Source organism: Phyllostomus discolor, chromosome 4, assembly GCF_004126475.2.
Source record: "Phyllostomus discolor isolate MPI-MPIP mPhyDis1 chromosome 4, mPhyDis1.pri.v3, whole genome shotgun sequence".
In the NCBI taxonomy this organism is placed as follows: domain Eukaryota; kingdom Metazoa; phylum Chordata; class Mammalia; order Chiroptera; family Phyllostomidae; genus Phyllostomus; species Phyllostomus discolor.
In genome coordinates, this window is record NC_040906.2 from 10,933,977 (window position 1) to 10,950,376 (window position 16,400).

Genomic DNA, 16,400 nt, shown 5'->3' on the forward strand with positions numbered 1-16,400 from the left:
TGGTGGTTTGCCTTGCCGCGGAGTGGGGCTCCGTGCGAGCATTTGTGGTTCTCCACGGGTGGCAGTGGACGTGAGCTCCCCACTGGGCTAGCACTCACTGACTGGGATTGCCAGTCCCTAGCTCTTTGAGGTCAGCTCAGGCCATGTGACTTGCTTTAGCCAATGAAGTGTGGGCAGAAGCATTTAACTGTAGGTAGGTGAGAGACCCGGCCTGGGCAGTCCCAGAAGCGCGTGTTGGTAGAGAAAGAGGACACCGAGCCATCCCGCAGAATCTAGCTTCCCTGGATCTCCAGTGGACTGCGTAAGGGGAAGATAAATCTTTGCTGTGTTTGCCTGCGGAGGTGGGCAGATGGGTGTGTGTTTTACCTGCAGCGTAATCTGGCCTGGACAGCGGTGCTGCATTGTTCCATTATGCGGCTAAACCACCGTGAGTATCACAAGCCCCATGTTGAAATTAGATTACACATTTTTAGAATAGTTACAAGTTTAATTTAAAACACTAAGTATTTAACCATACTAAATTCAGTGTACTTTTATGTTCATCTCTGCTGACTTTTCCAATTCTTTTCTTAGAAGTGGGGATTGCTAGGTCAAAGAATATGCATATTGCAAGCCTTTTATTCTTATTGCTAATACCTTCATGTCCTCACCAACAATTGAATTTGTTCCTTTGACTAGGTGATAAAAAGGCATATCTTAGAGTCCTAATATATGGAATTCCAGTTTATTAATTTACAACGGGAAATTTATCTGCCAGGCAGTCCCCAGTGTCTGTAGGACGGTCCAGAGAGAGCCCAAGTTGCCCTTCGAAGGCTGTTGAGAGGACCAGGACGCAGAGGAGGAAAGGCTGGGTGACCTCAGTGCCATCGGGACAACCTCAGGGGCTCATCGCCAAGGCTGCTGGAGAGTCAGCTGGCCTCACGTCATCGGAAAGTGGAGACACCCCAGTGACTTCTTGGTTCTGGCTCTCCCTCTCTAGGGTCCACCTAGATGATGATCCATTTGTAAAGACATCCCCAGGTCCTTGAGTTTCCGCTGTCTTTCCTGTCTGTCACTCTCAGTCCCTGAGTCTCCTTGACTGGACTTTGATCTCTCTGTGTGTCATTTCGCTACGCACACAAACCATCCCTTAGCAAGCTTATCACACTGTGATTTCCTGCGAAAGTGGAGCCGTGCATTCTGGGGTCACCCCCGTGGCTGCAGTCTCATCATCTGCAGTACAGAACTGGGGCCCGAGAGAGCACTTCCCAGGTCAACCCCAAGCGGAGAACTGAAGAGTCAGGCCCTGCTCTGCCTGACCTCACAGCCCCTGTTCCTTTCCTAGTTCCTGTCTGGTTCTTTCATATTGAGAGAAATCTCAGATCCCGAATTTGACATCTTGGAGAACGACAAAGTAATAGGAATTTCTTGACACCCATTAGCAATGGCAGTATGGCAGATGTGCCCACAACCTAGAGTTGAAGGACAAGCGGGGCCTTAGAAGTCTATTCGCCTTTTTTTTTCCCGGATCATACATCAATGGCGGTGTTGACAGGTGGCTTCTGTGATGACAAACCTCCGATCATTCGTTCCTCATGCGTTCTAAAGAACAGTGGTCCTTAATCTGTATTTTTTGATACTGGACTATTCTTAAGTCCTTTTGGAACTGTTACAGAATTTCTTTCAGAAAGTGCATTGTATTTTTATCTGAACTAGATTAAACATTAATGCACAGTAAAGAATATAGAGTTATCCCAAAACCAAGCTAGTGAATTTGAAATAACTTAAGGAGTCACTCTTGTAAAGTATGGCTGTTAAACGTGTACACACTTCATGACAGGGACTGTCATCTCTCCCTGTAACACGTAGGAACAGCCAATAGCCTGTAGATTCTGCCGTGAAAATCACACCCAACTAATCAAGTCACAAAACAGTCGTATGATTTTAATATTTCAGAGTTACAGGACTCATTCCCTTATTAAATAAATGTAATGTTAAGTTTTGACAACATAATGGCAAACAACTGTATATTTCCATCATTGTGAATTCTTTCAGTTAATTCTATGATGACAGAATTTGTTGAATTCAAGACACCTTAAGTCACAGAGAGGAAAAACTATGTTTTTTTTTCTTTTTAATATTTTATTGATTATGCTGTTACAGCTGTCCCATTACCCCCCTCCATCCCCCTCCACCCTGCACACCCTCCTCCACCCACAATCCCCCCCCTCTAGCTCATGTCCATGTGTCGTACGTTCTTTAGCTTCTACATTTCCCATACCGTTCTTGCCCTCCCCCTGTCTATTTTTTACCTTCCATCTAAGCATAGATGGTAGGAAAAACTATGTTTAAACCATCTTCGGGACCCATCCCATGCTCTCACTCACGTCACGGACTTGACATGCGCATGGCCAGGGCCCACTCACCAGCTCTGGTTCTCGCCCACAGCTCTTCCCGGGACCAGCCTTTCTGTGTCTGTCCTGAGTTTCTGCCACACAAGACCTGCTCAGTCCTTAAAGGACTCATCAGCTCTTTGATTCTCTAGGTCTTTCCTGCATTTCATTTATTTATTCAGCAGATCAGAGTGCATACCTAGGTATGTTCTTCCCATCCTTTGACAATGCCACCTTAGGCCAAGGGTACAAAACGTTGTGTTTTGTGCACTTCATGGAGCTGTTTCCTGGAGCCGGAGGAACTCACTGGAGAGCAAGTTCGGTAAATAAGTGGGGACATCTGGTTGAATTAACGCCTCGCGGTACTAAAAAGAGGAAGAAAGGGAGAGGAAAAAGCTTACGGTCAAACCGAAATTTGTTCATCTGTGGATTTACTTGTGTAAAAACAATTCTTTGCTCAAGTAATTTGGGGGCTTTATTTCCAAGTTATGAATGTACTTTTATATTGCTTGTATTTTGTGGTTGGGTGTGAATCAGATATGTTTTGCTTCAGGAGTCACATCAGTTAACCAATCAAATGAATCCTAAGTTGTGAATGTGTGCTGAAAACAGGCAAACTTGGAGACACACATCTCCGTACAAGCCTATCTGCTGTGCCTTCAAATGATCCCGAACACTTCTCACCACTCAGCTGCTGTTAACCACGGTCCAGTCCCCCATCCACTGATTGCTCAAGCAGCCCCCAACCTGTCTCCCCGATCTGCCCCTGCCCTACCCGCTGGATCTCAGCACACCTATTAAAGTGCAACGCAGATCATGCCATTCCTGTACACAAACCCCTCACCGCTCCCATTCCAGTGGGAGCCCAAATTCTGAAAGGAACCCTCGTCTCCCTGATATCTGCGATGCTCTCTTACTTACTCCTGCCTAGCCACACCTCTTGTTCACCTCCCTCTAACTCCTGGGAACACAGGGAACTTGCACATACAACCAGCAGTGTCAGGCACAGAGTAGGCACTACATAAATAATGATGCTTGTACGTGTGCAACTTGGGTGCTATGTGCATAAACGAAGAGGAGCTTATGCAGACTTTTTGAGGGAGTGGAACAGTGAGCATTGGTTGTCCCTACCACCCCACATCATTTCATGCCCTCTCCTTCCACCTGCCATGCTACCGCTGCAGTTGCCAGAGACAGGGTATGGAGGATAAGGACACGGGGGACAAGGTGAGTTGTTCTCGTTTCACCAAAACAACAACCGCTAATTCTGGTGCCTGATCATCATAAGACTTGATTTAAGTCAATTCCACTTTGGTGGGTATGCTGGTTTTAAAGCATTTCTGCAGATTCTTACACTGTCTGGTGGAGAGGTGGAATTGATGCTTTCTTCCCTTGAATCTGGGCCAACTGTAGTGGCTCACAAACAGAATATGGCAGCAGTGAGAAGCGACACTGCAACTCTGAGGCTGGGTCAGGACATGCTGTGCAGCTTCCCCCTGGTTCTAGGCAGGAGACCAGCTGCCGCTGAGACCGCTGGTGCTCCGGCCGGTGGCCGGGCTGAGCTTCCAGCCAGCACTAACCGCCAGCCGTGTACGTGCATCACCTTCGATGTCCAGCCCAGCTGAGCTTGCAGATGGCTGCAGATGCGACCGACGAGTGACCGCAACAGCAGGGGGGCTGCCCGTGGAATCTCCTGAATTCCTGACCCACAGAAACGTGAACAAAATAAAATGGTTCTTTCAAGCTACTAACTTGAGTGATTTGTGACACAGCAACAGTAATTTGGACAATGGGCAACTGGGGGCAACCTTCATTCCTCATCTGGGGGCCACAGAGCACAGCACCCTGACTTCCTCCCTACGCCAAGAGAAGTAGTGTGGACACAGGCAGCGTCGTACCGATGAGCTCATTCAGAAAGACTGAATCCAGTCCTCCACACTCCCATGACTGTGAGACCTGGTCAGGGCCGGTGACTGGACCACCCAAGGCAAAGGCAAGTTTGGGACCCAGGTGTCCAATTCCCATCATGGGCTGCTGGGATTTTGTAATTGAAAAGACCCCCTAGGCCATACACAGCCTGGACTTACTAATTTTACAGATGATTACACTAAGCCTTAGTGGTGGAAAGATAGGTCATTACTGACCCTACTTCTGAGCTCCACTGAACTTGAGTTGACATCCTCATTTATTAAGTTGTGCTCGGAAAGGTGGTAACCAATTGCAGAAAAAATTCCTAAGAATGGGACTAGTGCATAAAGGGTATTTTCCCACGGAACACCTTGGTCTTTCGATGCAGAGGAACAGAAATGCGCACACTGGTAGCTGTTACTCCAAATGAACACAAGGGGTCACCATGTCCACAGCTTGTTCTGAAACGAGCTCAGGCTTCTAGTCTTCGGAAGCCGCACCACACCTCACTGAAGACTGTTAGAATCGAGTCTTTAGATCCAGCAGGGAAAGCCAAGTTACTTACTGCCCTGGGTGCATCCTTTACCGGGTACCAAACTCTGAGCTAGTATTTAGGCTCTCAATTGCCCAGACTTGTAGATTCGATGCAAGAGAACTATCTAAACAAATGCTCAATGACTACAAAATAGGAAAATGAAAAATGTGGAACATTCCTAATAACCACATCCAAGAAAAAAAAATAACTTCTTGTGTTGCATCAAGGGGCTCAGGTAAGCAAATGCCTCTACTCCAAAGGCCTGAGGTAGGTGATGTCATTTAAAAAAAGATTTAGGAGAGGGGGAACGAGCATTCTGTTCGTGATTCTTTAATGGCTGTGTAACCAAACAAGAACCAAACAGTTTCAGCCGCCTGCTGCCACAGGAGCCAGACTCACGAGGCAGATGCCGCTGCACATGGAAAGAGGTTTTATCCTGGTGTGTGACCTGGGAGAATGGCAGGCTCCGATCCCACAGCCCAGCTCAGGAAGGCCAAGACAAAAGCCCGTGTCCAGAGTTCCTGCTCCAGTTTGAGGTACAGTCCTTTGGAGCTGCAGTCTGAGTTTCCATCCAGGTAGCTTAGCTTGTTCCTGGCTGCTGTCCACTTCAGGCTCCTTCCTGAAGACTGTGTGTGGAGCCTGCATGGCCCTGGGCCTCAAGGTCAAGTATTCCCAGGACTCCTGGGCCCGAGAATACGGGAATGCGCTGGTTAGTGCGTCACAGGTGCGTGAGAGAGAGGCTCCCTCCTGGAGGCCATGGCCCACATGGCCCATAGAGAAACCGGGAAATGCCCGGTGTGAGTTCAAGTCACGAGCAAGCGAGCCACAAACAAGCAAGAAAGAGCAAGTCCCTTTGTCCCTGTGGGATTGTATTAGCTTGTGTGGGGGGTGGACAAGGTGGTTTCTCAAAATGACTAGTCAACATCCCACATTTTCACGTGCTTCAGGTGGGCCCACCTCCCAACCAATCCCTGCTTTCCCCAGGCTACATTGACAGGTCTTTTTGGTCCCTCCCCTCCGCCTGCACTATTTTGTGTTTCTGGGGCAGGTATGCCTGCCTTCCCCAGCCCACCCCCAACCTGGCACTGCAGAGGGGAAGGGCTTTTTCTCTGCCCAGTTGTCTTGCTAGCTCTTTGCCCGCCCAGGCCCCGTTCGATGATATCTCTAGCTTTTTGTGTGCTCAGTGTAAGAACCTCCCCCTGCCTCGGTCTTGGCCAACGAGGGAGATGCTCTGACAGACTGTCAAAAGGTAACAGTGGGAACTAGTAAGATGTGGATGCCATTTTGCACAGAAGGCTAAGAGAGGTTCTTTTTAAAAATCAAGTCCCTGGTTTTTAGCAGAGCCTACACAGCCTGCCTCACTTGGGACCAAGGTCTTGGACTGCTCTGCTCCCTCTTGAGCTGCAGCCCTACCTGCCTTCATTCATTCAGTCCCTCCAAGCATTCACCTGCCCTCTCCCAACCCCTTCACCTGGCTGGTTTCTGTTCCACCTTCAGGTTAGGCATCCCTTCCTCAGAGAGCCTCTCCCTTTATTCCCTTTGATGTAACTTCTCATTGTACTTACCACGGGCCCCTGGTTTTAGCCATCACAGAACTCATCCCAATTTCCAACTGGACTAGTTTTGTTGGTGCACTGGTTTACTTTGCACTAAATTATAAACTCACCGGGCACAAGGGTACTGCCTGTTTCAATGCCCGTGCTCCTAGAACAGTGTCCAGCACATAGTAGGCACTTAATACAGAATTGCCAAATGTGTGGTGCTTGTGAGTAAGGAAAGTGGCCCTGGAATCTTTCTCCATAAGCTGTGAGTTCTGTAATCATTCGTGTTAAAAACTGAGCGATTTCTGCCCTAACTTTTGGGTTCTTTATCTACGTAGCTCTCAGGGAGAGCTGCTTATGAGGCAGTGTTTGGGACTGAACCAAGCTGAAAAATAGCCGACTGTAGGGCCTTTGGAAATCGTGTGGCAAGTGCCAGGGGCAGAGAGGGAGAACTCAGAACCGAACTCGACGGACTCCACTGGTCTTTGGGAAGATGCATTCCGAGTGAGAGCTTCGTTTTTGCCCCCCAAAAAGAGAGAGGCTCACCAATTTGAGTATCAAAGAACAGATTGATTTCCTTTATTAAGTGTTTCTTCTGTACCAGGCACCATGTGAAACACTCTGCAGGTATTATGACTGTGGTTAGTTCTCGCAGCAAACTAGAGACTGCATAGTAGTATCACCTCCACTTACCGCTGAGGAAACAGTGATGTTACACATCAGTCCCAGGGGCAGAGCTAAGCAGTGGTGAGGCCAGGACTGACTGACATCCCAGCCTTGTGGTAGACGCTGAGCCCACGGCCCCCTCGCCACCAGCCCTTGCGCAGATCTGCCGAGTCAGCATTTCCCGGGGCGCGTGGGGCTCGCGTATCTTGAGCACGTTCCCTCCGTGACCTGTGCACACCGAAGTGGGAGGGCCCCTGGATCCAGCGGGGAGGAGGCGCCGGAGTCCTCACGGCTCTCCACGGCCTCTGCGGGACTTCTCCCAGGGATGTTTCAGTTCGTCCTTGAATCAGCAGGGCCCTGACCGCGCGCCCAGGGTCGTGACTGCAGACCTCAGGCTGGAGGAGGAAGTGGGAGTGGGGAGTGCAGGACAGGAAACCTGTGAGACTCTTGCTCACAAAGGCTGAAAGGTTTGGCTGGAAGAAATACAGCCAAGTGCGTGGGAAAGAAGAGCACAAGCATAAAGGAAAGCTCAACGTCTGGGCCACGCATGCGGGTGGCTGAACGACAGCGGCAGTGGAAAGATAACGGACTTTGGGGCCAGGGCGGCCCCAGTCTGAATCCCAGTTCTGCACTGTGCTGGACAGCTGGTCCTAACTAGCCCCTTAACTACTCTGAGTCTCGGTTTGCTCACCCATAGCAGAGGGGTGATAATGTACAAAGGACATCTGGAGCTCTTCCGGTACTTCCTCAAATGTAGTATTAAAGATATAATAAAAAATATAATAAACTATATAATTGTTAAACAATAATAAAGGAACAGAACATCGACAAAGAGGAGATGAGCCTGCACAGAAAACCTCCACTGCCACACAAAGTCCTGGCAATGTTTCGCTTCACCCAATGCTTAAAATACTGGATTAAAATAGCAGAACATGTGTTTTAAGATTTTATTCATTTATTTATTTTTAGAGGGGAAGGGAAGGAGAACGAGAGGGAGAGAAACATCAATGTGTGGCTGCCCTTCACACACCCCCCACTGGGGACCTGGCCCAGAACCCAGGCATGTGCCCTGACTGGGAATCAAACCAGTGACCCTTTGGTTTGCATCCTGTGCTCAGTCCACTGAGCTACACCAGCCAGGGCAGAAGTGTGTTTGAAAGATAAGATTAACAGCCAGTAGTTATTACCTCCTAACACTGTTTTTAGAATATTGACCCATCCTAGAAAAAAGCCAACACGTAACAAAGTATTTGTGATGGCATAATATCATTAGGACAGAAATTAGAAGGCCAAAAAAACCTGGTCTCCTTCAACGGAAGGGAAAACATTTGTTCACACAAACTTTTGAATGTGGGGGACAGCGTAATGATACTTCCTCAGGTGACGATTAACCTCTGCCTGTGCAGACCCAGCCAACAGCCACGTGCATTCACATTACTCACCCCGGGGCCTTGAGGCCAGGGATCTTCCAGTCCTGCTGCATGTGCAGATTGCTATTCTGCTTCTTTCTTGAGTTTCATGTAACACTTGAGCGTGGCTTGCACTGCCGAGGACAAGCTTGCTGGAGCCACACAGCTACCACGCCCTCTCTCGCTCAGCTGCGAAACATGTTTTTGAGAAGGCACACTTGGGCGTGCTTTGGAAAAGGTGTTTTGACTGGTGAGTATACAAGGCAGCTTTTAAAAAAAAATTCATTCAAACATTTACTGAGCAGCTAGGGAGACACAAATGTGATTCACACCTGGTCAGAGAAATGAGGCCAATGCACAAGAAAGTAGAAAGCAAAGGATGGTGTTCCCTGAATCACAGCAATAAAGAAAGTGCTGTAGGAGATTGAGCTTTTTTTTTTTTTTAAGATTTTTTTTTAAGATTTTATTTATTTTTAGAGAGGGAAGGGAGGGAGAAAGGGAGAGAGAAACATCAATGTGCGGTTGCTGGGGGTCATGGCCTGCAACCCAGGCATGTACCCTGACTGGGAATCGGACCTGCGACACTTTGGTTCGCAGCCCACACTCAATCCACGGAGCTTCTCCAGCCAGGGTGAGATCGAGCTTTTAAAAAAGAAAAATTAATACAAACTAAAATCTAAAATGTTTCACTAGTAGTAATCACCATAATAATTACTGAATACTGACTTTTTAATCCTGCCATGTGGTTAGGAGTGTCTACGGAAAGTAACTGCACCGGGGGATCTGATCATACGTTCCTCGCTGGCAGGTCGTGGTGGGTAGTCGTGCCCTGGGCGTGTGACTTTTTAGTAAAATGTTAATCTTGGCCTTAAGCAAGCCCTGGCCATCGTTTCTGTTCATCTAGGTGGACACACCTTTGAAATGCCTCTTTTCAGTTCTCTCTTCTAGAGCAGGACCGCCCTCAAGAGAACACAGAATCTTAATCCAATCCCTGCTTTGCTCCCTCCCTTCTGCACAAAATCTTTTTAAGTTCTCCTTAATTCCAAATGCACAAAAGAATGTGCATATTGTTTTCTTGGGAGCATTCATCTACTGAAGTAAACCCCTCTCGTCCTGTAAGACTGTGCCAATGAGGCAGGACCCCTGGGTTCTGTTGCTCTGGGTTCTATGCCCGCTGCTGATAAGGATCTTGACCCTCAATGGCTGAGTCTTAAGAAAAGGAAAGAAACTATTTATTCAAAAGTTATGCAGGTTTAGAATAATGGTACAATTCTGCTGTTAAGTCCCATGCTCTTTAGAAACAAGAAAAGAACACCCACAAACACACAGTCCTGTCCCTCTTTGCTAAACAAGGCCAGTGAGAGGTGCCGCCTCTCAGGAAAAGAAATAGAAGTCTGTAGTTTAGCCGGGCAGATTCCCATCTGTATTCTGGCTTCTTTCAGTCATCCATGCTCAGCTAGGCTCCTGCTCTTAATGCAGTACTGCCTCATCATGGTGGGCGGGGCAGGGGGTGGGGATCCTTCGGCATCCTTTCAGATTGAGTGGCCAAGCTCCCGGATTGCTGCTACTTGGTCAAGACACTTCTCTGCTCCCGAGCCTCATAGTTCAGAGAGACAAAGAGAGAACACCTCTCATGACTCCTACTCTCCTTCCCACATGGTCCAGTGACACGGCCACTGACCGGCGGTGACCGTGGAACGCTGTGGATGGCTCGTTGACACATGAGAAAAACATACACAGAGACAACCAGGTCCTGTGGGGAAGTAGGAATGGAATGGCCAGTCTCTCTAGTGGGGACCGCCCTGTTCCTCCATGCCCCCCCACCAAGGCTTTTTATTGGTTTCATTTGCATAAGAATTCAGGTAAAGCTCCTTACTCATTTTTAGGAAGTAAGGATCAAACAATAGATAACAAGGAAGTCTGAGTTCCTATTTTGAGTCAGGGTCAAAGAGCTGTAAAAAACTTTAAGGAACAAACTCACTTCTTCCTTGGACCCTTATCATTCAACTGAGAGCATTCTAAACAAAGCAGGTTTCACAGGATTTTACATATTCTTTCTTAGGCCTGATCACCCGGGGAACCTGCCCTTTTCAGCACAGAGCTGCACCACCCTGTCATTGTTTCAGGCTATGGTGGAGCAAGGGAACTAAGGCAACCAAGGAATAAGGAGATTTTCTCCCAAATGATGAGGACTCAGGCTATGTCAAAGCCAAGGGGAGAGGGTCCATCATCCCCTTTTGCTGTAGCCCCCAAAGTCCTTCCTTGGGGGCCTCCCACGTGCCTGTCTTAGATCATTCCCCCCTTAGGGAATCTTACCTGTCATTGGCTAACCGACCAAACATTGGGGGCCAGGCAGGGTGAAGTAAAAGAAGCAGAAGCGGCGCTCCTGCCAGGGAGATAAGCTTTTGTCTCCTTGCTGGCTTACAGTCCAAGGTCATTCCCTCAGCCTTAGCCTTGGCGGGGGTTACAGCTTCTGCTACCAGGCAGGGCGGTTCCCAACATTCCAGAGCTCACATGGCTGAGAGATATCAGCTTCCCCTGGGCCTGGGTTTAAGTCCTGGCGTGGATCTTCCTCTGCAACCCCATTTCTGACCCTTCCCACACTGGGTTACACCTGCCAGTATTCTGGTTTCTTCTGCCTGCCTTCCTCAGCTGCCATGGTTAGTGCAGGCAGGTGTGGTCCTGTGACAAAAAGCTAACTCCCTTCCTGCTCTCCATACACTAAGCCCCTCCAGCTACATGGAATCCTGAGTTAGACTCACGCCCATCTCCCTGGCAGACACAGATCTCCACATTTCTAGAACACTGGCCAGGTTCTTTAGACATGCAAAGTAAGTCTCAACGGCCCTCAACTCTCTGCTTCCCACATGCCCCAAATGACAGCTGTGGGGGTTTCTCCATTTCTGGGAGGGACCTCTAGGTCAGCACCCTGTTACACCAGCACTCAGCAGTGTATGAGCCACATTTCCCTGGGCAGGGGTTAGCTCTCCATCTTCCCCCTGTCCCAACTCACTGCAGGGTTGGATGGTTCTGATTGTTCTCCATCGCCCTTCCCACTCCTTGCCCCAGATTTTGAACCACTGGTCTTGAGGTTCAGTCCCTCGCCTGTGTGGAGGAAAAGGGGCCACATAGTAACCCGACAGGCTCAGGGGAGGCCTGAGAGTCAGCCTCACAAACTCAGAGACCTAAAGTAACCACAAAGGATGGTTTAAAATTAAAACTTATTAATTAAAAGCAGTTCACAGCAGGTAGTCATGGCAGGTACCCAGTATTTTTCCCTAACAAAGGTCATTCTTTACTTTAACTAGGCCAATCAATTGTCTTTTGGGGTCTATGATTACATACCTTTGGAATGTCAAGGCAGCTTCCCTTTTTCCCAAACCCCTTGGGCACAGCCTGAGACCACAAGTCCCCTCATTGTTATTGTTATACTACTAATTGTTGACTGTTAACTAACCTTTATCCACCTCTGTAAAAGAAGTATGTGTCTATCCTTTTACCTTTTATCCAGTCCCAGAGGTTTCTCTGCTTTGCTTTCTCCTGCCTTCCCTACTCTATCATCGATGCACTTCATGTAACCTCTCCTGGCTTCTCCTTCGATTCTAATGTATAAAATAAGGTGCTAACCTGCCATTCTCCAGAGCATTTCTCAATCCGTTGAGATATTGCTTCCTGGCAACTGTTGTCAGTTTGGCTCAAATAAACACCAAAATTCTCTACAGATTTGAATGTTCCTTATGTTGACACCCAACGCATACATTTCTCTATTGATTCTGCACCTATGTTTCACCTATACGTGGCCACAGGATTACTTGGGGAGTGCAAGTAAAAGCTATAAAACTGAAGGTGGCTGCTTACCAGGAGCACCAGGGCTAACAATTCCCTAGTTACATTGAAATTTAAAAATCAGCCAAGGAGTTGCCCTGGCTGGGGTGACTCAGTGGATTGAGCACCAGCCTGTGAGCCGGAGGTCACTGGTTAGAATCCCAGTCAGGGCACATATTGGTCCAGGTCTCTGGTTAAGGGGCATGACAGAGGCAACCAATTAATGTATCTCTTGTACATTGATATTTTCCTCTCTTTTTCTCCCTCCCTTCACCTCTCTCTAAGAAGTAAAATAAGCAAAATCTTAAAAAAAAAACAATAAAAAATAAAAATAAAAATCAACCCAGGAGTTCCACAGGAAGCTGACAACGTTTAATATCAATGTGGCATCCAGCTTCAGACCAAATGAAGGCCTCTCAAGTGGCAAGGTGTCTCTTCCTGTCATGCAGGACAGGTGGCAAGCCAAGGCAGGGAGCAGGAAGGATACACATCCCACCCACTGACTCAGCGGTCCTTGAAATTCTATGTATCTTTTCCATGATCTGGGAAAGAAAGCCTTTGAAACTGTGCTTCCATACCAAGGCCTGAAAGGCCAGAAAGGGCCCATAGTACCTAACGGAAGAAGATTATTAACACTTGGGGGAATTCATGCCCCCTTCTTGGAAAGCTAGTACCACCTTCACCTGTCAATCAACATGTAACTTCTTCACCCCACTGCCCCCTGCCCCGCCCCACCAACTATGTAAGTCCTCAGAATAAAGGCTCTTATTCTTGCTCTTGCTCTTGCTCTCGCTCTTGCCACCCCTGCCCTCGCCGCTCTTGGTCCTGCCTTTCTACCCCAGCCCATTCTCTCCCATGAGAACCTATCACTAATAAACTCTGCTTGCACAATAATACACTCGCTGATCCATAATTCTTTACTGCATGGGCGAGAAGAACCGAGTTTCTGGGAGTTTCTCCTGTAACATTCCTACCCAGCTATAAGTCTGGCCCCCAGACATCACACCTATGTCTTGGGTGACTCATCAGCGTCACCACTGAATCTGCTGTGCAGTCCCAAGAACTTCCTGGAGAGTGGTAACTGTTTGAACATTCGGAATTCCAAAGTCCGGTGGATGTAAGCAGTAAGGAAAGCGAGCAAGAGTCAGACAGAAGTGGGATGCACTTTTATTTTATTTTTATTTTTTAGAACTTCTTGGGGTGGCATGGATTAATAAAATCGTATAGCTTTCAGGTGTGCAATTCTATAATAATCGTCTGTATATTGTGTGTTCACCACCCCAAGTCAAGTCTCCTTCCATCACCATTTATCCCCCCTTTACCCTCCTCCGCCTTACCAACACTCCCTTTTTCCCCTGATAACCACTCCACTGTTGTCTGCATCCATGAGTTATGTTCTGTTCAATCTCTTCATTTTTTTTCACCCATTCTGAAAATTCCCTCCTCTCTGACAGAAACAGTTTGAACAGATGCCATCTGTTCTCTGTATCTATGAGTCTGTTTCTTTTATTTATTTTGATCCTTTAGATTCTACATATAAGTGAAATCCTATGGTACTTGTCTTTCCCCGAGAGGCTTATTTCACTTAGCATAATACCCTTTAGGTCTATCAATGCTGTTCCACAAAAGGTAAGATTTCCTTCTTTTAAAAAATTTTACCTATTTTATTTTTAGAGAGAGGGGAAGGGAGGGAGAAAGAGTGGGAGAGAAGCATCAATGTGTGGTTGCCTCTCACATCCCGTACTGCGGACCTGGTCTGCAACCCCAGCATGTGCCTTGACCAGATATTGAACAAATGACATTTTAGTTCGCAGGCTGGTGCTCAGCCCACTGAGCCACACTGTTCAGGGCTTGATTTCTTCCTCCCCCTCCACCACCACCACTACTACTTCTTCTTCTCCTCCTCCTCCTCTTCCTTCTTCTTCTATATAGCTAAGTAGTATTCCTTTGTGAAATGTACCACAGTTTTTTTGTCTACTCATCTACTGATGGGCACTTGGGCTGTTTCCAAATTTGACTATTGTAAATAACACTGCAGTGAACATAAGACTGCATATATTCTTTCAAATTAGTGTTTTGAGCTTCTTTGAATATATTTCTAGAAGTGAAATTGCTGGGTCATAAGGCAGTTTCATTTTTAATTTTTTGAGGTATCTTCATTCCACAGTGGCTGCACCAGTCTGCATTCCCACCAACAGTGCATGGGTGTTCCCTTTTCTCTGCATCTTCTCCAACATTTCTTTGTTGGTTTATTCATGATAGCCATTATGACTGATGTGAGGAAATATCTCATTGTAGTTTTAATTTGCATTTCTCTGATGGTTAGTGATGTTGAGCATGTTTTCATGCATCTATGGGTCATTTGTTGACAAGATCACTGAGCGGCAGTGACCGCGGAACGCTGCGGATGGCTTGTTGACACATGAGAAAAACATACACAGAGACAACCAGGTCCTGTGGAAAAGTAGGAATGGAATGGCCAGTCTCTCTAGTGGGGACCGCCCTGTTCCTCCATGCCCCTGCCCCCCAAGGCTTTTTATTGGTTTCATTTGCATAAGAATTCAGGTAAAGCTCCTTACTCATTTTTAGGAAGTAAGGATCAAACAATAGATAACAAGGAAGTCTGAGTTCCTATTTTGAGTCAGGGTCAAAGAGCTGTAAACCTTTCAGGAACAAACTCACTTCTTCCTTGGACCTTTATCATTCAACTGAGAGCATTCTAAACAAAGCAGGTTTCACAGGATTTTACATATTCTTTCTTAGGCCTGATCACCCGGGGAACCCGCCCTTTTCAGCACAGAGCTGCACCACCCTCTGTCATTGTTTCAGGCTTTGGTGGAACAAGGGAAGTAAGGCAGCCAAGAGATTAGGAGATATTCTCACAGATGATGAGGACTCAGGCTATGTCAAAGCTGAGGAGAGAGGGTCCATCACACCCTTTTGCTGTAGCCCCCAAAGTCCTTCCTTGGGGGCCTCCCATGTGATAGTACCTGTCTTAGGTCATTCCCCCCTTGGGGAACCTTACCCATAACTGGCTAACTGATCAAGCATTGGGGGCCAGGCAGGGTAAAGTAAAAGAAGCAGAAGTGGTACTCCTGCCAGGGAGATAAGCTTTTGTCTCCTTGCTGGCTTACAGTCCAAGGTCATTCCCTCAGCCTTAGCCTTGGCGGGGGTTACAGCTTCTGATACCAGACAGGGTGGTTCCCAATAATTTGCATGTTCTCTTTGGAGAACTGTCTATTCAGGTCCTTTGCCTATTTTTTAACTGGGTTGGTTGTTTTTTTGGTGTTGAATTTTGTAAGTCCTTTATAAATTTTGGATATTAACCCCTTATCAGAAGTATCGGCAAATATATTCTGCCATTCTGTGGGTTGTCTTTTCATTTTGTCAATGATTTCCTTTGCTGTGCAAAAACTTTTTAGTTTCATGTAGTCCCACTTGTTTCTTTTAAAAAAAAAGATTTTATTTATTTGTTTTTAGAGAGAAGGGGAGGGAGAAAGAGTGAGAGAGAAACATCAGTGTGTTGTTGCCTCTCACGCACCCCCAAGTAGGAACCTGGCCCACAACCCAGGCATGTGCCCTGACTGGGAATCCAACCAGAGACCCTTTGGTTCGCAGGCTCGTGCTCAGTCCCCTGAGCTATAACAGCCAGGGCCTGTTTATGTTTTCTTTTGTTTCCCTTGCCCAAGGAGATGTATCAGAAAAGATGATACTAGGAGAATTGCCCGAGATTTAACTGCCTATGTTTTCCTCTAGAATTTTTTTTTTAATCCTCACCCAAGGACATTTTTCATTTGCTGTTTTAGAGAGAAAAAAGAGAGGAAGGGAGAGAGGGAAACATTGAGAAGGAGAAGTATCGACTGGTTTCCTTTGTATACACACCCAGAGTAGGGGGGTTGTGTGTAGCATGTACCTGTGCCCAGACTAAGGATGAACCCGCAGCCTAAGTATGTACCCTGACTGGGAGTCAAACCTGCAACCTTTTGATTATGGGATGGCACTTCAACCACTGAACCACACCAGCCAAGGCTCTTCTAGTATTTTTAGGACTTCAAGTCTAACATTTAAGTCTTTAATCCGTTTTGAGTTTATTCTTGTGCATAGTGTAAGAAGGTGGTCTGGTTTCATTTTTTTTGCACGTATC